Source organism: Triticum urartu, chromosome 6A (assembly GCF_056163025.1).
Source record: "Triticum urartu cultivar PI428250 chromosome 6A, HENAU_Tu73, whole genome shotgun sequence".
Classification (NCBI taxonomy): Eukaryota; Viridiplantae; Streptophyta; class Magnoliopsida; order Poales; family Poaceae; genus Triticum; species Triticum urartu.
The window spans coordinates 82,337,170-82,362,019 of record NC_141878.1 but is presented as its reverse complement, the minus strand read 5'-3'; the positions used below and the strand labels follow the sequence as shown (position 1 = coordinate 82,362,019).

The following is a 24,850-nucleotide window of genomic DNA, read 5'->3' as shown; positions in this document are numbered from 1 at the left end:
CAATGGAGAGAAGAGAGGTCGCATCGACCTGCCGGTGACGATACTGGACAAGCAAGGGGTGACTCACCGCGCCTGGGTTGAGATGGCAGCCCTCTCACGCCCCCCTTCAACCGCTGGGTACACGGTGGCTGCCGTGGTACACATTGGCCAATCCCTTGATTACACCATAGCGACGTGGGAGTTGAAGGAGGATCACTGGACCGAGATCGGAAAGTGGAGCAGATGTGGTGTCGGACATTTTGTTCTATCAGGGCTCCTTCCACTTCCTCACGTCCAATGAAGATCTGATCAGGCTTGTTCCGGAGGGCCCCTCCTTCAGAATGGTGAGGTATCATGTTGAGTTACGCTCGAGCAAACTGCTGGATGATGTCTATGAAGCTCAGGAAGGCACCATGCTGAGGAGGTACCTGGTGGAGTCCACAGCAGGGCATCTTCTGTTTGCCCTGAAGAAGACTCATTGCAGCAAGAGGACAGTTGATATCAAAGTTTTCCGTCTGTCTGTTGATGACGCCGGCCAAGCCACGTGGGTCCACTACAAGAACACAGCGGGTGAGATGATTTACCTGGGTCGGGCTTCTTCCATATCTTGTGTCACTCAGTCCGAGCCCACTATTCATTTTCTTGATGACCGTCTGGTGAAGAGCGAGGAGGAGGCGGATCGCTACCACAGGAGGGACATGGGAGGGTTGCGACCCCATGTCCTCCAGGTCAGTTGGTACAGTTACCGAACACCAAACGAAGAATCCAGGTTCAGTTATCGAGCACCAGACGACATAGGAGCGACTGACGTACCAACACCGGTTTGGTGCGAGCCCCAGCCTGGTGGTTCTACCACGTGACTGACTGCCACTCCTGTGAGCACCATCGTCAATGCTTAGTCCAGCTCCGCTTGTTTTCAAGGATTGACATTACCCTTTTCTCTCTTTACTCATTATATATATAGAGAATGAATTCTACTTTCTAGGATTGCAATTCCTGGAAAAGGGGAATTTCCGAGTATTGGTTCTACCACATGACTGACCGTCACTCCTGTGACTATCATCGTCTCTCTGCTTGCGTAGTCATAATGTGTCCTTTCAGATTTTGCTTGTATGAAAGGTGATTGTTAAATGGTTAGAATAACAGAGACAATTCTAGTGATTTTTGTTTCATTGGAGCTTGGACATCAACGCTTTAGTATGCTGACCAGAATTGAGTGTTCATGACTGTAGAACGCATCTTGATGCCAGCTTGATATTTCTCGAGCATTTGACTCCCTTTCATTTTCCTCATGGAGGTTCTGAGGCGCAAGGGAATTCAGTCAGGCTTGGATTTAGATGGATGGAAATTCTGCTGTCTACTGCTAGCACCAAGGTGGTGGTCAATGGGACGCCCGGTAGGAAGATCATTCATGCGTGTGGGTTGCGGCAAGGGGATCCGATTTCACCGTTGCTTTTCGTGGTTGCTATGGACATCCTCCCGGTGCTTTGCACCAGGGCGGCTGAAGTTGGAGTTCTGAGTAGGTTCCCGGGCATCACAGACATGCAAAGGATCTCCATTTATGCAGATGATGTGGTGTTATTCCTCAAGCACATCATGGAAGACTTGCAACTGGTGCGTTTTTTCTGAGGCATCTGGACTACAAATCGACTACAATAAGACCTCCCCGGTGCTCATCCGAGGGGATTACAGTATTAAGGAGAGAGTAGTGAACACACTTGGCTGCAGCGTTGCTAAGTTTCCAATCAAATACCCGGGGCCGTTAATTGACTCGGTGAGAGCAGTGGTGCCTGGGTGGCAGATGGTTTCTTGAACGGTCTGGTCGTTTGGTTTTGGTAAGTCTGTCATCTCAGCGAGAATGCGTCGGCCTGGGTGTTTGAGGAAGTCAACAGTGAGGCATTTGGTGCAGCCGCATGTAGCCGGAGGTGCCCTGTTTGGCTGAATTTGGCATGTAGCCGGTTAGGTTAATCGTTGGATGTCCTCTTGCTAATCACCATGAGCTAGCTGCCATAAACGACCGGCCAGGACGCGAAACTGTTATAAGGGCGTGAGAGGGCTGAGAAGTGCTTCAGTTTTACTGAACTAAATAAATGTTGTTAGCTTTTCCAATGGTTCTTGCTGACCATCTATCGTCTGAGCCCCTCGCCGGCCGGATCGCCTTTTGAGGGCGATCTGCAAATGAGATTTCCGTTTTTGCACTCTGTTTGCCTTCTGTCCCATTCTAAAAAACCCGGCCGAACTGGGATGGCTCCCCTCTCCCCTCTCCTCCCGCTCCCCTCCGGCGCCCCAGCCCCATCCACCACCGTCTCTGCCCCTCCCCCGTCTCCAGCGCCGGCCACCTTTCATGACCCCCTACGATGGAATGACTCCCCCACCGCCAAGGCCTTGCGGGCTGCGCTCGGCGTTGGCGACGCAATGGGCGACGACTTCCAGGCGCAGGTATGGCGGTGCCTCTCCAAGCATATCAACCCGCGCCGTCATGAACCTCCATGCTTCCTCTCCATGCATGTCCACCATTCTTCGCTCGACCTCGACGAAGAACTTGTGGCCGTCCTCATGCAAGCCTGCCTGGGCGGCAACGCTCCCGCCTTCCAGGTGACTCGCCTTCACGATTAGCTCTTTCGCATCTCTGTCTCTGACAGGCGCATCGTTCAAGCCCTCATCGCGGAGCCCATTCTCGTTGCCACAACTCATTCCATCCAGTTTCTTCCTTTTCCACCGCCACCCACCTTCGCACACCAGCCATCCATCCACCAAAAAAAGCACTTTGACATCGGTGACCGCTTCGGCCATGCCGATGCATTCCTGCGCTCCCAGCTTGGGTTCTTCCCCTTGCCCGGCGTCGACTTCGCGCGCAATATCCTTGATCTGTTCTCATCCAAAGTTTTCGCGACGCCAACTGCCTCGGCCTCGCCCACCATAATCATCTTCTTCGTCCATAAAGCTGACTTCATGGTCGATGAAACTCTTGTGGCCACTCTTCTCTCGTTCCGCTTTGGTGGAGCTGCGCGTTCTATCTCCCTCGAGCGCCTCTCCAACGCAGCTTCCGCTGCGACGGTCTCCTCCCGCCACGTCGCCACGCTCATGGCGGCCTGCTCCCGAATTGTGGCTCCTCGCATGTTCGCCACCATCACCGTGGCGCCACATGTGACGCCGGCCTCGCCGGCTGCGCGGCCAACTTCGCCGCTCCATGCATCGCCGGAGGCACCTCGCATCATCGTCGACGACACCCCACGCTCCACCCCGTGCATGTCCTCCATGCATGTGGGACCCGCTATTGCCAACGGTCGGCTGCCCGCTGGGCCTACCGCGACTTCCACAACGCTCACACCCCAGCGACCGCATGCAAAGGTACGACCGTTCCGTCCTGGCATTTCGTTCAATAAGCTGATTTTCTCTAAGTACCATTGTCTTGTCACCACATCCACCACATGTCTAACCCACAAACCAACCACTCCTATATGGATTGTTTTCTGTTCTAAGTCAGTTTGCGCTAATGAAACTCTGATTAATAATGCTCTAGACCACCAGTTTCCTTTCCAACGGGTCTTCCACTCGGTCACGCTAGCTCCGAACTTGTTTTTAGTGCATGTGTACTCGGTCAAGGTTAGATCTGAAGTCCTTCGTTGCGCGCACATTCTTTTTTCAAATTTTGAGCTTCAGCTATTTGACTCGTTTGACCAAGCATCTCAAATAGTGTGATCGGTACCGCTGCCAGTCGTGTTTGAACCGGACTCATTTGACCCGTCCGCACCCGTCTGGCCCAACCACCACACGTCCTTGCTTGGACCGCATCCGTCAACTAAAATACTACCGCAAGATCTCTCTCACCTGTCCACTAAGATACACCACACTGTTCCATGTGTGGATTCCCCTGCCGCTGCCTCGGTTGACCACAATGCACTCGATGGCCTGGGACACGTGTGCCTCTCATCAGGATCGGCCTCCCCCGTCGCGTCTCCCCGCATCCTTTCTCCAGAAAGAAAACAAGACTATGTAGACGGCTACACCGTACCCTCCATCGACCAGCCCAGTTTTTTAAATAATCTGGACATGGACGACCCGCTCTCACGCCATCCATCACATACCACTGACGCCTCCGGCCCACCCGAGTCGCCACAGCCGCCCTCCGGTCGGCCGCTGGGCCTGCTCGATCCCCCAGGCGCCAATTCGCACTATATATCATACCCTACAGTCACTGATTCACGGGTCCCACAACCGCCCTCCCGTTCGACCTCACCACACGATAAAACCAACGCATGCATGCACACGCATGCACCCATCATCACTTCTACTCCACCTGCCTCCCCTACCTCCGCCAGCCTACTCTCCGCCCAGTCCCCTCAGCTCCATCCCGAGATCGCCATTAACCAGTGCCACGCCTCTGCCACTGCTGCCAGCCCTCTGCGCTCTTCGGTCTCCACGCCGCTGCAAGACCCGCGCAGCTACCGGGAGGTTTTGCTCAGCTCCCCGCCTCGGGTCTCTGCATCCTCCCTCCCCCATCCATCGGCCTCTCCGGCCTATAAATCTTCTCCCCCCACATGGCCAGCCTCAAACACTTCCACCACCATTACTGCCGCAAGAAGAAGACTAGATGCTTTCGGTGCCTTGCTAGCGACCACACTATCGCCGACTGCCGCGACCCTGTCCGGTGCTCTCGCTGCTGGTGCTCCGGCCACCGGAGTTTCAGGTGCAAGGCCATCCGCTTCCTTCCTTTCTTCCCTCCTATGCCCCCTACACCGCGTATTAACCCTGCTTTTGTGCGTCCGCCATGCAGCTTAATGGCGCACACGATGGGCACCCACACCGCCTCCGGCTCGTCGGCCGGCTCCACGCGCTCCGACGGCGCGCCAATCTGGTCGGCTCCCACTGTGTTCTCACCAACGATCTGCCTCCCTTCCGTCTCCTGCTCATCTTCGGGCCGCGCACCTCCTCCTCCTCGCCTCCGGCGCCATCCTTCGCTCCGCCTCCGCCTCCTCCCCCTTCCCCCGCCACCATACCCACCGCAGCCTCATGCTTCTCTCCCCCGCCACCACACATCCCTCTCCTCATCCCTCCAAGCTGCCTCGTCCGCCAAGTTGACAACCTAGCCTACGTACACCTAGCCACTCCCATGCACAACCCCTTCAGGTTCATACGTCAGGCCATCGCTCACCACCGCAACAACCCCACGTTCGGCCTCACTTCCTCCGCACGTGGCGCCGGGCGTCTCTCCTTTGCCAACACAAAGGAGCACCTCGCGGCCACTGGCCATGGGCCGATCCACCACCAGGGCAATACCCTCTTCTTCGAACGGCCTGAACACGCCGACAACAGATCCACGGCCATCTTCATCCACATGGCTGAGATTGAGGCGTTCGACTACCCCGACGAGCTCTGGCACCCTGAGGGCTGAGTACTTCTTCTCTCATCTTGGAGATTTTGTCTCCGCCGACCAGCACTGTTGGGGAACGTAGTAATTTCAAAAAAATTCCTACGCACACGCAAGATCATGGTGATGCATAGCAACAAGAGGGGAGAGTGTTGTCCACGTACCCTCGTAGACCGAAAGCGGAAGCGTTATCACAACGCGGTTGATGTAGTCGTACGTCTTCACGATCCGACCGATCAAGTACCGAACGCACGGCACCTCCGAGTTCAGCACACGTTCAGCCCGATGACGTCCCTCGAACTCCGATCCAGCCGAGTGTTGAGGGAGAGTTTCGTCAGCACGACGGCGTGGTGAAGATGTTGATGTTCTACCAACGCAGGGCTTCGCCTAAGCACCGCTACAGTAATATCGAGGTGGAATATGGTGGAGGGGGGCACCGCACATGGCTAAGAGATCAATGATCAATTGTTGTGTCTCTAGGGTTCCCCCTGCCCCCGTATATAAAGGAGCAAGGGGGAGGCCGGCCGGCCCTTGCTAGGCGCGCCAGGAGGAGGAGTCCTCCTCCTAGTAGGAGTAGGACTCCCCTCTTTCCTACTCCTACTAGGAGGGGGAAGGTAAGGGGGAGAGGGAGAAGGAAAGGGGGGCGCCGCCCCCTCTCTCCTAGTCCAATTCGGACCAGAGGGTGAGGGGGCGTGCGGCCCACTCTGGCTGCCCCTCTCTCTCCACTAAGGCCCATAAGGCCCATTACTTCTCCCAGGGGGTTCCGGTAACCCTCCGGCACTCCGGTTTTCTCTGAAATCACCCAGAACACTTCCGGTGTACGAATATAGTCGTCCAATATATCAATCTTTATGTCTCAACCATTTCGAGACTCCTCGTCATGTCCGTGATCACATCCGGGACTCCGAACAACCTTCGGTACATGAAAACATATAAACTCATAATATAACTATCATCGTAACGTTAAGCGTGCGGACCCTACGGGTTCGAGAACTATGTAGACATGACCGAGACACGTCTCCGGTCAATAACCAATAGCGGAACCTGGATGCTCATATTGGCTCCTACATATTCTATGAAGATCTTTATCGGTCAGACCGCATAACAACATACGTTGTTCCCTTTGTCATCGGTATGTTACTTGCCCGAGATTCGATCGTCGGTATCTTAATACCTAGTTCAATCTCGTTACCGGCAAGTCTCTTTACTCGTTCCGTAATACATCATCCTGCTACTAACTCATTAGTTGCAATGCTTACAAGGCTTAAGTGATGTGCATTACCGAGAGGGCCCAGAGATACCACTCCGACAATTGGAGTGACAAATCCTAATCTCAAAATACGCCAACCCAACATGTACCTTTGGAGACACCTGTAGAGCTCCTTTATAATCACCCAGTTACGTTGTGGCGTTTGGTAGCACACAAAGTGTTCTTCCGGCAAACGGGAGTTGCATAATCTCATAGTCATAGGAACATGTATAAGTCATGAAGAAAGCAATAGCAACATACTAAACGATCGGGTGCTAAGCTAACGGAATGGGTCATGTCAATCACATCATTCTCCTAATGATGTGATCCCGTTAATCAAATGACAACTCATGTCTATGGCTAGGAAACATAACCATCTTTGATCAACAAGCTAGTCAAGTAGAGGCATACTAGTGACACTCTATTTGTCTATGTATTAACACATGTATTATGTTTCCGGTTAATACAATTCTAGCATGAATAATAAACATTTATCATGATATAAGGAAACAAATAATAACTTTATTATTGCCTCTAGGGCATATTTCCTTCAGTCTCCCACTTGCACTAGAGTCAATAATCTAGATTACACAGTAATGATTCTAACACCCATGGAGCCTTGGTGCTGATCATGTTTTGCTCATGGAAGAGGCTTAGTCAACGGGTCTGCAACATTTAGATCCGTATGTATCTTGCAAATCTCTATGTCTCCCACCTGGACTAGATCCCGGATGGAATTGAAGCGTCTCTTGATGTGCTTGGTTCTCTTGTGAAGTCTGGATTCCTTCGCCAAGGCTATTGCTCCAGTATTGTCACAAAAGATTTTCATTGGACCCGATGCACTAGGTATGACACCTAGATCGGATATGAACTCCTTCATCCAGACTCCTTCATTTGCTGCTTCCGAAGCAGCTATGTATTCCGCTTCACACGTAGATCCCACCACGACGCTTTGTTTAGAACTGCACCAACTGACAGCACCACCGTTCAATGTAAACACGTATCCGGTTTGCGATTTAGAATCGTCCGGATCAGTGTCAAAGCTTGCATCAACGTAACTATTTACGATGAGCTCTTTGTCACCTCCATAAACGAGAAACATATCCTTAGTCCTTTTTAGGTACTTCAGGATGTTCTTGACCGCTGTCCAGTGATCCACTCCTGGATTACTTTGGTACCTCCCTGCTAGACTTATAGCAAGGCACACATCAGGTCTGGTACACAACATTGCATACATGATAGAGCCTATGGTTGAAGCATAGGGAACATATTTCATTTTCTCTCTATCTTCTGCAGTGGTCGGGCATTGAGTCTTACTCAACTTCACACCTTGTAACACAGGCAAGAATCCTTTCTTCGCTTGATCCATTTTGAACTTCTTCAAAACTTTGTCAAGGTATGTGCTTTGTGAAAGTCCAATTAAGCGTCTTGATCTATCTCTATAGATCTTAATGCCCAATTTATAAGCAGCTTCACCGAGGTCTTTCATTGAAAAACTCTTATTCAAGTATCCCTTTATGCTATCCAGAAATTCTATATCATTTCCAATCAGCAATATGTCATCCACATATAATTTTGGAAATGCTACAGAGCTCCCACTCACTTTCTTGTAAATACATGCTTCTCCAAAAGTCTGTACAAAACCAAATGCTTTGATCACACCATCAAAGCGTTTATTCCAACTCCGAGAGGCTTGCACCAGTCCATAAATGGATCGCTGGAGCTTGCACACTTTGTTAGCTCCCTTTGGATTGACAAAACCTTCCGGTTGCATCATATACAACTCTTCTTCCAGAAATCCATTCAGGAATGCAGTTTTGACATCCATTTGCCAAATTTCATAATCATAAAATGCGGCAATTGCTAACATGATTCGGACAGACTTAAGCATCGCTACGGGTGAGAAGGTCTCATCGTAGTCAATCCCTTGAACTTGTCGAAAACCTTTCGCAACAAGTCGAGCTTTGTAGACAGTAACATTACCGTCAATGTCAGTCTTCTTCTTGAAAATCCATTTATTTGCAATTGCTTGCCGATCATCGGGCAAGTCAACCAAAGTCCACACTTTGTTCTCATACATGGATCCCATCTCAGATTTCATGGCCTCAAGCCATTTTGCGGAATCTGGGCTCACCATCGCTTCTTCATAGTTCGTAGGTTCATCATGATCTAGTAGCATGACTTCTAGAACAGGATTACCATACCACTCTGGTGCGGATCTTACTCTAGTTGATCTACGAGGCTCAGTAGTAACTTGATCTGAAATTTCATGATCATCATCATTAACTTCCTCACTGATTGGTGTAGGTGTCACAGAAACCGGTTTCTATGGTGAACTACTTTCCAATAAGGGAGCAGGTACAGTTACCTCATCAAGTTCTACTTTCCTCCCACTCACTTCTTTCGAGAGAAACTCCTTCTCTAGAAAGTTTCCGAATTTAGCAACAAAATTCTTGCCTTCGGATCTGTGATAGAAGGTGTACCCAAAAGTTTCCTTTGGGTAACCTATGAAGACACATTTCTCCGATTTGGGTTCGAGCTTATCAGGTTGAAGCTTTTTCACATAAGCATCATGTTGGAAATATGCCCTAGAGGCAATAATAAAAGCATTATTATTATATTTCCTTGTTCATGATAATTGTCTTTATTCATGCTATAATTGTGTTATCCGGAAATCGTAATACATGTGTGAACAATAGACACCAACATGTCCCTAGTAAGCCTCTAGTTGACTAGCTCGTTGATCAACAGATAGTCATGGTTTCCTGACTATGGACATTGGATGTCATTGATAACGAGATCACATCATTAGGAGAATGATGTGATGGACAAGACCCAATCCTAAACATAGCATAAGATCGTATAGTTCGTTTGCTAGAGTTTTCCAATGTCAAGTATCTTTTCCTTAGACCATGAGATCGTGTAACTCCCGGATACCGTAGGAGTGCTTTGGGTATACCAAACGTCACAACGTAACTGGGTGACTATAAAGGTATACTACGGGTATCTCCGAAAGTGTCTGTTGGGTTGACATGGATCAAGACTGGGATTTTTCACTCCGTATGACGGAGAGGTATCACTGGGCCCACTCGGTAATGCATCATCATAATGAGCTCAGAGTGACCAAGTGTCTGGTCACGGGATCATGCATTACGGTACGAGTAAAGTGACTTCCCGGTAATGAGATTGAACAAGGTATTGGGATACCGACGATCGAATCTCGGGCAAGTAACATACCGATTGACAAAGGGAATTGTATACGGGGTTGCTTGAATCCTCGACATCGTGGTTCATCCGATGAGATCATCGAGGAACATGTGGGAGCCAACATGGGTATCCAGATCCCGCTGTTGGTTATTGACCGGAGATTCGTCTCGGTCATGTCTACATGTCTCCCGAACCCGTAGGGTCTACACACTTAAGGTTCGGTGACGCTAGGGTTGTAGGGATATGTATATGCAGTAACCCGAATGTTGTTCGGAGTCCCGGATGAGATCCCGGACGTCACGAGGAGTTCCGGAATGGTCCGGAGGTAAAGAATTATATATAGGAAGTGCTATTTCGGGCATCGGGACAAGTTTCGGGGTCACCGGTATTGTACCGGGACCACCGGAAGGGTCCCGGGGGTCCACCGGGTGGGGCCACCTGTCCCGGGGGGCCACATAGGCTGTAGGGGGTGCGCCTTGGCCTACATGGGCCAAGGGCACCAGCCCCAAGAGGCCCATGCGCCTAGGGTTTCAAGGGAGGAAGAGTCCTAGGAGGGGAAGGCACCTCCTAGGTGCCTTGGGGAGGAGGGATTCCTCCCCCTTGGCCGCACCCCCTAGGAGATTAGATCTCCTAGGGCCGGCGCCCCCCCCTTGGCCCTCCTATATATAGTGGGGGAGATGGAGGACTTCTTACCTTTTGCCTTTGGTGCCTCCCTCTCCCTCTCCAACACCTCCTCCTCCTCCATAGTGCTTGGCGAAGCCCTGCCGGAGTACTGCAGCTCCATCACCACCACACCGTCGTGCTGCTGTTGGAGCCATCTTCCTCAACCTCTCCTTTCCCCTTGCTGGATCAAGAAGAAGGAGACGTTACGCTGACCGTACGTGTGTTGAACGCGGAGGTGCCGTCCGTTCAGCGCTAGGATCTCCGGTGATTTGGATCACGTCGAGTACGCCTTCCTCATCCCCGTTCTTTGAATGCTTCCGCGCGTGATCTACAAAGGTATGTAGATGCAATCCGATCACTCGTTGCTAGATGAACTCATAGATGGATCTTGGTGAAACCGCAGGAAATTTTTTGTTTTCTACAACGTTCCCCAACAGTGGCATCATGAGCTAGGTCTATGCGTAGTTCTCTTGCACGAGTAGAACACAATTTGTTGTGGGCGTTGATGTTGTCAACTTTCTTGCCGCTACTAGTCTTATCTTGCTTCAACGGTATTGTGGGATGAAGCGGCCCAGACCAACCTTACACGTACGCTTACATGAGACCGGTTCCACCGACTAACATGCACAAGTTGCATAAAGGTGGCTGGCGGGTGTCTGTCTCTCCCACTTTAGTTGGAGCGGATTCTATGAAAAGGGTCCTTATGAAGGGTAAATAGAAGTTGACAAATCACGTTGTGGCTTTCACGTAGGTAAGAAAACGTTCTTGCTAGAACCCTACTTCAGCCAAGTAAAACTTGCAACAACAATTAGAGGACGTCTAACTTGTTTTTGCAGCAAGTGCTTTGTGATATGATATGGCCAAAGTTGTGATGAATGATGAATGATCTATATGTGATGTATGAGATGTTCATGCTATTGTAATAGGAATCACGACTTGCATGTCGATGAGTATGACAACCGGCAGGAGCCATAGGAGTTGTCTATATTTTTGTATGACCTGCGTGTCATTAAGAAACGCCATGTAAATTACTTTACTTTATTGCTAAATGCGTTAGCCATAGTAGTAGAAGTAATAGTTGGCGAGCAACTTCATGGAGACACAATGATGGAGATCATGATGATGGAGATCATGGTGTCATGCCGGTGACAAGGTGATCATGGAGCCCCAAGATGGAGATCAAAGGAGCTATGTGATATTGGCCATATCATGTCACTATTATTATTTGATTGCATGTGATGTTTATCATGTTTTGCATCTTGTTTACTTAGAACGACGGTAGTAAATAAGATGATCCCTCATAATAATTTCAAGAAAGTGTTCCCCCTAACTGTGCACCATTGCGACAGTTCGTTGTTTCGAAGCACCACGTGATGATCGGGTGTGATAGATTCTAACGTTCACATACAACGGGTGTAAGACAGATTTACACATGCAAACACTTAGGTTGACTTGACGAGCCTAGCATGTGTACAGACATGGCCTCGGAACACAGAAGACCGAAAGGTCGAGCATGAGTCGTATAGAAGATACGATCAACATGAAGATGTTCACCGACGTTGACTAGTCCGTCTCACGTGATGATCGGACACGGCCTAGCTAACTCGGATCATGTTATACTTAGATGACTAGAAGAGGGATGTCTATCTAAGTGGGAGTTCATTATAATTTGATTAGATGAACTTAATTATCATGAACTTAGTCTAAAATCTTTACAATATGTCTTGTAGATCAAATGGCCAACGTAGTCCTCAACTTCAACGCGTTCCTAGAGAAAACCAAGCTGAAAGACGATGGCAGCAACTATACGGACTGGGTCCGGAACCTGAGGATCATCCTCATAGCTGCCAAGAAAGATTATGTCCTACAAGCACCGCTAGGTGATGCACCTGTTCTCCCTGCAGAACAAGACGTTATGAACGCTTGGCAGGCACGTACCGATGACTACTCCCTCGTTCAGTGCGGCATGCTTTACAGCTTAGAGCCAGGGCTCCAAAAGCGTTTTGAGAGACACAGAGCATATGAGATGTTCGAAGAGCTGAAAATGGTTTTCCAAGATCATGCCCGGGTCGAGAGATATGAAGTCTCCGACAAATTCTTCAGCTGTAAGATGGAGGAAAATAGTTCTGTCAGTGAGCACATACTCACTATGTCTGGGTTACATAACCGCTTGACTCAGCTGGGAGTTAATCTCCCGGATGACGCGGTCATTGACAGAATCCTTCAGTCGCTTCCACCGAGCTACAAGAGCTTTGTGATGAACTTCAATATGCAGGGGATGGAAAAGACCATTCCTGAAGTATTTGCTATGCTGAAATCAGCAGAGGTAGAAGTCAAGAAGGAACATCAAGTGTTGATGGTCAATAAAACCACTAAGTTCAAGAAGGGCAAGGGTAAAAAGAACTTCAAGAAGGACGGCAAGGGAGTTGCCGCGCCCGGCAAGCAAGCTGCCGGGAAGAAGCAAAGAATGGACCCAAGCCCGAGACTGAGTGCTTTTATTGCAAGGAGAGTGGTCACTGGAAGCGGAACTGCCCCAAATACTTAGCGGACAAGAAGGCAGGCAAAGCAAAAGGTATATGTGATATACATGTAATTGATGTGTACCTTACCAGTACTCGTAGTAGCTCCTGGGTATTTGATACCGGTGCGGTTGCTCACATTTGTAACTCAAAACAGGAGCTGCGGAATAAACGGAGACTGGCGAAGGACGAGGTGACGATGCGCGTCGGGAATGGTTCCAAGGTCGATGTGATCGCCGTCGGCACGCTGCCTCTTCATTTACCTACGGGATTAGTTTTAAACCTCAATAATTGTTATTTAGTGCCAAGTTTGAGCATGAACATTGTATCAGGATCTCGTTTAATACGAGATGGCTACTCATTTAAATCCGAGAATAATGGTTGTTCTATTTATATGAGAGATATGTTTTATGGTCATGCTCCGATGGTGAATGGTTTATTATTAATGAATCTCGAGCGTAATGCTACACATATTCATAGTGTGAGTACCAAAAGATGTAAGATTGATAATAATAGTCCCACATACTTGTGGCACTGCCGCCTTGGTCACATAGGTGTCAAACGCATGAAGAAGCTCCATGCTGATGGACTTTTAGAGTCTCTTGATTACGAATCATTTGACACGTGCGAACCATGCCTCATGGGTAAAATGACCAAGACTCCGTTCTCAGGAACAATGGAGCGAGCAACCAACTTATTGGCAATCATACATACTGATGTGTGCGGTCCAATGAGTGTTGAGGCTCGCGGTGGCTATCGTTATGTTCTCACCCTCACTGATGACTTAAGTAGATATGGGTATGTCTACTTAATGAAACACAAGTCTGAAACCTTTGAAAAGTTCAAGGAATTTCAGAGTGAGGTTGAGAATCAACGTGACAGGACAATCAAGTTCCTACGATCAGATCATGGAGGAGAATACTTGAGTCACGAGTTTGGCACACACTTAAGAAAATGTGGAATAGTTTCACAACTCACGCCGCCTGGAACACCTCAGCGTAATGGTGTGTCCGAACGTCGTAATCGCACTCTATTAGATATGGTGCGATCTATGATGTCTCTTGCCGATTTATCGCTATCCTTTTGGGGGTATGCTTTAGAGACTGCCGCATTCACTTTAAATAGGGCTCCGTCGAAATCCGTTGAGACGACACCATTTGAATTATGGTTTGGGAAGAAACCTAAGCTGTCGTTTCTAAAGGTTTGGGGATGCGATGCTTATGTCAGGAAACTTCAACCTGAAAAGCTCGAACCCAAGTTGGAAAAATGCGTCTTCATAGGATACCCTAAAGAAACTACTGGGTATACCTTCTACCTCAGATCCGAAGGCAAGATCTTTGTTGCCAAGAATGGGTCCTTTCTAGAGAAAGAGTTTCTCTCAAAAGAAGTAAGTGGGAGGAAAGTAGAACTTGATGAAGTATTACCTCTTGAACCGGAAAAAGGCGCAACTCAAGAAAATTTTCCTGAGGTGCCTGCACCGACTAGAGAGGAAGATAATGATGATGATCAAGATACTTCTGATCAAGCTCCTACTGAAATTCGAAGGTCCACAAGGACACGTTCCGCACCAGAGTGGTACGGCAACCCTGTCTTAGAAATCATGTTGTTAGACAACGGTGAACCTTCAAACTATGAAGAAGCGATGGCGGGCCCGGATTCCGACAAATGGCTGGAAGCCATGAAATCCGAGATAGGATCCATGTATGAAAACGAAGTATGGACTTTGACTGACTTGCCCGTAGAGCGGCGAGCCATAGAGAATAAATGGATATTTAAGAAGAAGACAGACGCGGATGGTAATGTGACCATCTATAAAGCTTGGCTTGTCGCTAAGGGTTATCGACAAGTTCAAGGGGTTGACTACGATGAGACTTTCTCACCGGTAGCGAAGCTGAAGTACGTCCGAATCATGTTAGCGATTGCCGCATTCTATGATTATGAAATATGGCAAATGGACGTCAAAACGGCATTCCTTAATGGTTTCCTTAAGGAAGAATTGTATATGATGCAGCCGGAAGGTTTTGTCGATCCTAAGAATGCTGACAAGGTGTGCAAGCTCCAACGCTCTATTTATGGGCTGGTGCAAGCATCTCGGAGTTGGAACATTCGCTTTGATGAGATGATCAAAGCGTTTGGGTTTACACAGACTTATGGAGAAGCCTGTGTTTACAAGAAAGTGAGTGGGAGCTCTGTAGCATTTCTCATATTATATGTAGATGACATACTTTTGATGGGAAATGATATAGAACTCTTGGACAGCATAAAGGCCTACTTGAATAAGAGTTTTTCAATGAAGGACCTTGGAGAAGCTGCTTATATATTAGGCATCAAGATCTACAGAGATAGATCAAGACGCCTCATAGGTCTTTCACAAAGCACATACCTTGATAAGATATTGAAGAAGTTCAATATGGATCAGTCTAAGAAGGGGTTCTTGCCTGTATTACAAGGTGTGAAATTGAGCTCAGCTCAATGTCTGACCACGGCAGAAGATATAGAAGAGATGAGTGTCATCCCCTATGCCTCGGCCATAGGGTCTATTATGTATGCCATGCTGTGTACCAGACCTAATGTAAACCATGCTGTGTATCAGACTGGTCGAATGTGATGGCAGTCTGAGACCATCTCAAATAACTGGGCGTCGCCGGAGAAACCATATTCACTTCTCGGTTGATAACTTTCAGTCGACTTTTACTTTCAACATCAGCAAAAATCATCAGGGTGGAATTGACCTGGGGGTATCCATCATCACTATCTTCCTTGTCCTCAACTTTGTCCAACTCCTTTTCCTTATCTTTGGGCTGCTTCCCTTGGAACTGCTGGATCAAGAGCCGACAGTGTCGAGTGGTATGTTTCGGGTAAATGAGTTTACCCTCTTCACCTTTCTTTGTGTGAATGTGGCATGGCAGATCCAACACATCATTTCCGTCTTGGTCTTTCACTTTCTTAGGGTTCCAAGGCCCTTTGGGCTTCCCCTTAAACTTTCCTTGAGTCACGGCCAAGGCTTCTCCCGGAGCAGCTGGCTCGGCTTTTCGCTTCTGCTTCCGACTGGAATTCCCTCCTCTGGTTTCGTGGGCGACTGACTTGTGCTTGCCGCTCCGGAGTCGATCCTCTTCTTCACCATTGGCATACTTGGTGGCAATCTCCATCATTCGACTCAGAGACATGTCTCCGGTTGAAAGTGCAACTATCCCTGGGTGGTTTTGGTAATTCCTAACAACATATAGCTCATTGAGCTAACATTATTCCAAGATTAATATTTCAGGAAAAGCTCAATGGATGGCATGGCATGGATGAGGAAAGTGGATCCCTCAAAATTATAAGGATAAAGGATTGGCTCAAACTTCAATATCAAGACTCTACATTTTATATTTTAGTGATCCAAGATCACATTGAGTCTATGGGACAAGCCAATACTATCAAGGAGGGATGAGGTGTTGCTTAATGAGCCTCTTGCTTCATGTGCTTAGTGATATGCTCCAAAACCCTCAACTATCTTCCCACATCCACTTTTGACCTAAGCCAAAAATCAAACTCGGCCTCACCGATTCTTTCTATCCGGCGCCACCGAGTTTCACTTGTCATAGCCACTGCCACAAACCCTAGCAATTCGGTCTCACCGATAGGGATCTCGGTCTCACCGAGATGGGATTGCAATTTCTCTGTTTCCCTTCGTAACGTTTCGGTCTAACCGAAGTGAGCGAAGGGATCTCGGTCTCACCGAGATTGCAATGTAAACTCACTATTTCCTTTTCCTAACATTTCGGTCTCACCGAAAAGAGCGAATCGGTCCCACCGAGTTTACCTGGCCAACTCTCTGGTTAGCTTATTACCAAAATCGGTCCCACCGAGTTTGTGTAATCAGTCACACTGAGATTACGTTATGCCCAAACCCTAACCATATCGGTCCTACCGAGTTGCATCTCAGTTCCACCGAAAATCCTAACGGTCACTAGGTTTGCTAAATCGGTCCGACCGAGTTTAATGATTCGGTCCCACCGAGTTTGGTAGATTGTGTGTAACGGTTAGATTTTGTGTGGAGGCTATATATACCCCTCCACCCACTCTTCATTCATGGAGAGAGCCATCAGAACACATCTACACTTCCAATACACATGTTCTGAGAGAGAACCACCTACACTTGTGTTGAGATCAAGATATTCCATTCCTACCATATGAATCTTGATCTCTAGCCTTCCCAAGTTGCTTTCCACTCAAATCTTCTTTCCACCAAATCCAAATCCTGTGAGAGAGAGTTGAGTGTTGGGGAGACTATCATTTGAAGCACAAGAGCAAGGAGTTCATTATCAACACACCATTTGTTACTTCTTGGAGAGTGGTGTCTCCTAGATTGGCTAGGTGTCACTTGGGAGCCTCCGACAAGATTGTGGAGTTGAACCAAGGAGTTTGTAAGGGCAAGGAGATCACCTACTTCGTGAAGATCTACCGCTAGTGAGGCAAGTCCTTCATGGGTGACAACCGTGATGGAATAGACAAGGTTGCTTCTTCGTGGACCCTTCGTGGGTGGAGCCCTCCGTGGACTCGCGCAACCGTTACCCTCCGTGGGTTGAAGTCTCCATCAACGTGGATGTATGATAGCACCACCTATCAGAACCATGCCAAAAACATCCGTGTCTCCAATTGCGTTTGAATCCTCCAAACCCTTCCCTTTACATTCTTGCAAGTTGGATGCTTTACTTTCCGCTGCTCATATACTCTTTTGCATGCTTGCTTGAATTGTGTGAAGATTGCTTGACTTGTGCTAAGATAGCTAAAATCTGCCAAGAACTAAAATTGGGAAAAGGCTAGATTTTTATTTGGTCAAGTAGTCTAATCACCCCCCCTCTAGACATACTTCCGATCCTACAAGTGGTATCAGAGCTTTGGTCTCCATTTGTTTTGATTTCCATAGCTTTTGGTGGTCATAGCCTTGGTTTCACAACCTAGGAGAGTATGGCGTCTAGCGAGGGAAATTACCACCGTAGAGGTCCTTACTTTGATGGTACTAATTTTGCTAGTTGGAAGCATAAGATGAAAATGCATATTCTTGGACATAACCCTGCCGTTTGGGCTATTGTGTGTGTTGGCTTGCAAGGTGACTTCTTTGATGGGAAAGAACCAAACCATGAAGCTACCGCGGAAGAGTTGAAGATGCTGCAATACAACGCTCAAGCTTGTGATATCCTCTTCAACGGATTGTGCCCCGAAGAATTCAACAAAATCAGCCGTCTTGAGAATGCAAAGGAAATTTGGGATACTTTGATTGATATGCACGAAGGTACCGACTCCGTCAAGGAATCCAAATTGGATGTGCTTCAAAGTCAACTTGACAAGTTCAAAATGAAGGATGGTGAAGGTGTCGCTGAAATGTACTCTAGGCTTGCTCTTATCACAAATGAGATTGCCGGCTTAGGGAGTGAAGAGATGACCGATAGATTCATCATCAAGAAGATCCTAAGAGCCTTGGATGGAAAATATGATACCGTGTGCACATTGATCTAAATGATGCCCAATTACAAAGATCTCAAGCCAACGGAAGTCATTGGAAGAATTGTTGCTCATGAGATGTCACTCAAGGATAAAGAGGAACTTCACAACAAATCAAGTGGCGCTTACAAAGCCTCATGTGAAGCCCCCACATCATCAAGTGAAAAGCAAACCTTCAATGAAGAATTGAACTTAATGATGAAGAACTTCAACAAGTTCTACAAGAGTAGAAGCAAAGATAGAAGCTCCAAGTCAAGGTCCTACAATGACAAAAGATCTTCTAGTCGAGAGCGAAACTGCTACAATTGTGGGAGGCCCGGACACTATTGTAATGAGTGTACGGCTCCCTACAAGAGAAGAGAAGACTCTCCCAAAAGAAGAAGTAGAAGAGAAGAATCACCATCTATAGAAAGAAGGAGTAGAGATGATCGTTATGAACGAAGACACACACGGAGAAGCAAGGATCCGGAAATAAAAGAAAAGTCATCAAGGAGCTACACAAAACGAAGACATCAAGCTCATGTTGGTGAATGGGTATCCGACTCCGACTCCGACAACCACTCCGAGAGAAGCTATCACTTCGATTCTGAATATACTCAAGATGAAGGTGTTGCCGGTCTAGCACTTGTGTCAACCAACTCCTACGACATATTTGACTCACCAAATGAAGGAGTTGGAACATGCTTCATGGCTAAAGGCCTAAAGGTATCACATCCCGAGTATGTTGATTTCAATAGTGATGAAGATGACTTGTTAGGTGATGATGATTTACTTGTTGACAACTCTAGTGATGAATACTATGATGAAACATCAATTAATCATGCCAATCAAGATAAAACGAATGACAATGATAAGGAGAAGATTGAGTCTCTAACTAAAGAACTAAACACTCTTAAGTTAGCTCATGAAACTATCTTAGGAGATCATCGATAACTTTTAAGGACACATGAGAAATTACGCTTTGAAAAGCTCAACCTTGAGCAAGAGCATGAGTTCTTAAAAGCAATCAATGATGATCTTCGTAAGAAAAGTTCTTCTTACATTGCCAAGCGTTTACTCTTATCCACTTACATGCCTCAAGTCAAGTCTAGTAACAAGAACAAGAAAGATTCTTCCTCTAGTAGTAACAATGATCATGCTAAATCCAATATTGTTGCTTCTAGTAGTTCTCTTAATTCCACTAATGATTCTCTTAGCCAAGTTACACTTGAGCAAGAAAATAGCCTATTGAAAGGAATTATAGAGAAAGGAGTTTACAAGAGCCTTGCCGGAAGTAAGCAATTCGAGGAAATTGTACGCAAGCAAGGAAGGCACCGGAAGAATCAAGGTGTTGGTTTTGAACGAAAGTTCAATGCCAATGGAGTTGAGTGGGAAGAAGATCAATACCCCAAGACAAAGTTTGTTCCTCAACAAGAGAAGTATGATCCCACTTATTTCAAAGGGACACAAGCTCAAGATGATCTTCCACCACAAGACTACAAGCAAAAAGGCAAGGACAAGCTTCAAGAGGAAATTGATGCATTTGAAGAAGCTCCTAAGACCTTAGTCAAGTGGATTCCCAAGACTACTTCAAGTTCCACTTCATCAAGTACAACTACAACTCCAAGGATTCCCATCAAGATGGTGTGGATCCAAAAGAAGAAGAACTAGAGAGTTCTTGAGGGTGACTCTGCCAACATACTTCACTCTTATCATTTTGGCAAGAACAAGTGCAATCAACTTCCACATCTTGCACTAGTTTAAGGAGTCACAAACCCTCTTGTTGGTAAGACAAGGGACAAGGTAACCTAAAAGCTCTCATAGACATCATCTTGTATGTGCATCACTCTATGTCTATGGATATTCTTGCTTGTTCCTAGTGGGACTAACCCATGTAGGTATTGAAAGTGCAACTCACTCCAATGGATAGCTCCAATTGATCTACATCAACATTGAGCATCCACATCTTCAACATCTACATGAAGTCATCATCGACAAAACCCAAGGTTAGTTCATCCCTCTTAGGGGGGATATCACATCTAGGGGGAGCTTTACTCTAAGACTTGAGCTAAAGCAACTCTAATGGTGTGAACACAACAATGCTTTATGTAAAAGTGGTAACCCCACTTGTGCTTAAACGATGAGTATGACCTATGATCAAATGTTCTCATTTGACTCCTAAGTTAATATACTCATATATAGATGACCTAGTCATCGCCAATTGCTTGATAGATGCTAGAATTGGTTGTGCATGCTTTGCCACATATTTCAATTGCCATTTTATTATGTGAGCATGTTGGTTGCATATTTTACTCATTCGAGGACATCCACTTGTTGTTTTGATTGATTGGTTTTCTTTTCTTTTGCCAAGTGGATGGACAAGAATGCCTAAGAACCCTCTCTAGCTATCTATGCTTTTCTCGTCTCAAACTCTATTCATGCTACATCACAAAATTTGATCAAGTCAGATTCAAACCACTCTGTGTGAGGAGCACTCGGAGTCCCCGATTTGTCATAGACTTAAACTTCCAAAACTTCTTTGTGCTTTTCGGTCTGACCGATTCCTTCATTTCGGTCATACCGAGATCACTAAGTCGATCTAGGTTTTCACCTCGGTGCAACCGATTTGAACTTTTCGGTCACACCGAGTTGCTATAACTGTCAACAGTTATGCATCTCGGTGCCACCGAGTTGTTCCACTCGGTCACACCGATAGGGTCGGGCTATATATAGTCACGGGCAAAATTTTGGAAATTTCTCCGAAACCTCTTCGCCCGCGCATAGCTCGCTCTGCCTCCCGGGTCTCCGGATCGTCCTCCTCGTCGCCAGCCGCCTCCTGTCGTTGGTCTCCGCCGCCGTCAACGGATTTCGCCTCCGCCGTTGCCACTGTAGCGAGTCCACCGCCGAACTAGGGTATGGACTCGATCACAATGCTATCCCTGTCTGATTCCTAGCACATTGTGTTCATTATGATTCTTGCTACAATTGAAACACTCCTATCCAGTCAAATCAATCCGTAGAATAGTTGCGATTCAAAATTTTAGGTTTAGGTTTCCACCGAAACCATCTCGGACCCACCGGGTTGCAGAACTCGGTTCCACCGATTCGGCCACGGCCATTGCACGAGTGGTTCTCGGTCTGACCGAGAATTACAAATCGGTGAGACTGAGTTCAGGACTTTGTGAAACCCTAGCAGTCTCGGTGCCACCGAACTGTGACTCGGTCTGACCGAGTTCACTAGTTTAGGTTCCAAAAGCTGCTTCGGTATCACCTAGTTTGAAAATCGGTTGATCTGAAATGCTTTCTGTGGAAAACTAAAACTAAGTTTTTGGCTCATTCTTTTGCAAAAATCTCTGCATTTTGTGATGCTCATCCACTCTATCTCATCTATAATCTATTCACAGGGTCAACAGTCAGAGTTTGCAACATGTCTGATCAGAGTGACAGCCAGAACAAATCTGAGGAGCAGGTTCATATGAGTGAGGGCACTAGTCCCTTTAGCAGCTCTGATGAGGGTAGCAGGAGCACCCCAAGCAACTTGCCTAAGGCTGCCACTAGAGATAGCAAGAAGAAAACTTCTGAATCAGAGGATAGGACTATGTGGCAGAGGAGGAAGCCACATCTAAGAAGAAGGTGCTCAAGAAAGAATATGGGTCAGCTGCAGCCATCAAGCCTGGAATGCATAAAAAGGCACCTGCAAGGAGAGTTCCTACTTCTAAGCCTAGGAAGGCTGTAACTGAAGAAACCATGAAGTTTACCATGGAATCTGAAGAGGAAGCAAGTGGCCAAGATAAGAAGAAGAAGAGAGCCAGAACCACTACTGCCAGAGTTCTTGGCAAACCCTCCATGAGGAGAGACTCTGAGGGAGAAGAAGAAGAGGTTGCTGCACCAGCACCCAAGGCACGGAAGCTTATGGGTGATGCCATAAGGACAGGGGCTACTTCATCTAAGCCCAAGGAAGCACCCAAAGCTGCCTCCAAGCCTAAGAGTGCACCTAAGAGGAACACCAGGAATATATCTACTACTGAAAAGAACAAGGCCCCAGTGCCTGATATTGCTGAAGAAGAAGAAGGACAAGTGCTCAGGAAGCTCAAGCCGAAGATCCCAGACCACAATGATGCTCATCCTGTGGCCGAGGACATGAAAATTAGAAGAGATTCAGGGCTGAGGAGGTGGAGAGAAGCAGATCCATATGCTTCAAGGAGAAGAACTGCTGTGGATTACAGGTTTCACACCAAGGAACAACAAGATTTCTATGAGACAGTGCTGCTGGATAAGAAGCCCATAGTGTGTGACATGAGATGGGTTGACTGGGAATATATCAAGGAGAACGAAGAACACTATCCTGGAGTGTATGACAACTTCAGTGCTTGTGGAGTTGCAGACTTTGTTGGGCAAAAGCTCACAAAGTGGAATGAGGAGCTCATTATGCAATTCTACTCCACAGCACATTTCTATCCGGATGGCAGGATAGTTTGGATGTCAGAGGGCACTAGATATCAGTCTACAGTTGCTGAATGGGCACAGCTGATCAATGCCCCAGAAGAGCAGGAAGATGACTTGGATATCTATGCCAAGAAGAAGATGGATCACAATTCCATGTCAAATATGTACAAGGAGATCCCAAACAAAGCACTTGAAACCTTCAAGTTTGGCTCAGTGCACTTCCTTCTGTCAGGGCTGCCCACTATCAACTGGATTCTAAGGCACACTCTCTTGCCCAAGTCAGGTGATCACAAAATGATCAGAGGCCATGCAAGAAACTTGCTTCACATATTTGATGTGCCACAGAAATTCAAAGTGATGAGCCTCATGGTAGAAACCATTAAGAGGACAGCAGCTGATCAGAAGAGGAGCTGTGGATATGCCCCACAAATTCAGGAGTTGATTAACTCAAAGATGGGCACAGGCACATACCTGCTGGATAAGGAACACCTGCCCATCCATCCAGATTTTGAGGACAATCAAGTTGTCATGAATGAGAATGAACCATCATCTGCACATGCACAAGCAAAGAAGGAGAAGGCAAAAATGGAGAAAGCTGCCAAGATGCCAACTCAAGAGGAGGCATCTGAGTACTTCTTGAAGAACAAGCAGGAGCAGCTCAGTTACCTGATAGCATCCACTCTGAGAATTGAGAAAGGACTAGCCACCCTGACTCGAAACCAAGAGAGCCTAGAAAGAATCATGGAACAAAAGTTCTATGACCTAGATGTGAAAGTAACTGAGATTCAGTCTGCCATGGAGCAATTACAGGATGATATGTAGGAGAGGAAGGGCAAGACCACAACTGATGCATTTGCCAGAGTGCCCAGAGCTCAGAGATCATCTGCAGTGCCAGTTCTTGACACCAGAGCCACCACTTCTGCACCAGCTACAGCTTCAGTTCCACCAGTTCCAGCTCCTACCCCAGCAGCTCCAACCACTTCTACTGAAGCCTTCGTCCTTGGCGTCATCCGGACTCCACAAACTGAAGACCAAGACTGAGAGTCGTTTAGTGCTATGCATTTTCTATGAACTTTTTGGTAACTTGTTGCCAAAGGGGGAGAAAAATGTATAGATCATAGGCTTCGAGAGAGAGATAGTTTGCATTTGTTCTCTCTTGTCTTCTTGGTTGAAACTTTATTTGCTTTTGAGTGCTTGAGATACTATGCCTTAATCTGTGAGACATTGATGATCATGTGTTTGATCATAAGCTACACTTAATGCTTGTTGGATGTTATTATCAGTTTATTCTTATTTTGATCATTCACTTTGCTTGGTGATGAGTGCACGTATTTAATTCTTATCATTTTGAGCGCTCCACCAAGATGTATGTGACATGGAAGAGTAACCCATGATCCTAACTCAATTGTGCATTTGCAGTCCAAAGCAAATCTTAAAATATGCACAAATTTAGGGAGAGCTCTTGCTTATCACATACCTCTCAAAGCGACGATATATTTCATTCTTATTATCATTTGTCGAAGCTTTGATCTATATGTTGTCATCAATTACCAAAAAAGGGGGAGATTGAAAGTGCAACTATCCCTGGGTGGGTTTGGTAATTCCTAACAAGATATAGCTCATTGAGCTAACATTATTCCAAGATTAATATTTTAGGAAAAGCTCAATGGATGGCATGGCATGGATGAGGAAAGTGGATCCCTCAAAATTATAAGGACAAAGGATTGGCTCAAACTTCAATATCAAGACTCTACATTTTATATTTTAGTGATCCAAGATCACATTGAGTCTATAGGACAAGCCAATACTATCAAGGAGGGATGAGGTGTTGCTTAATGAGCCTCTTGCTTCATGTGCTTAGTGATATGCTCCAAAACCCTCAACTATCTTCCCACATCCACTTTTGACCTAAGCCAAAAATCAAACTCGGCCTCACCGATTCTTTCTATC

At 46.9% G+C, this 24,850-nt stretch overlaps 1 pseudogene; it reads left to right on the top strand.

The window, feature by feature from the left end:
* Positions 1 to 2,223: 2,223 nt before the first annotated feature.
* Positions 2,224 to 5,069, top strand: LOC147964096 (uncharacterized; annotated as a pseudogene).
* The last annotated feature ends 19,781 nt before the right edge of the window (positions 5,070 to 24,850 follow it).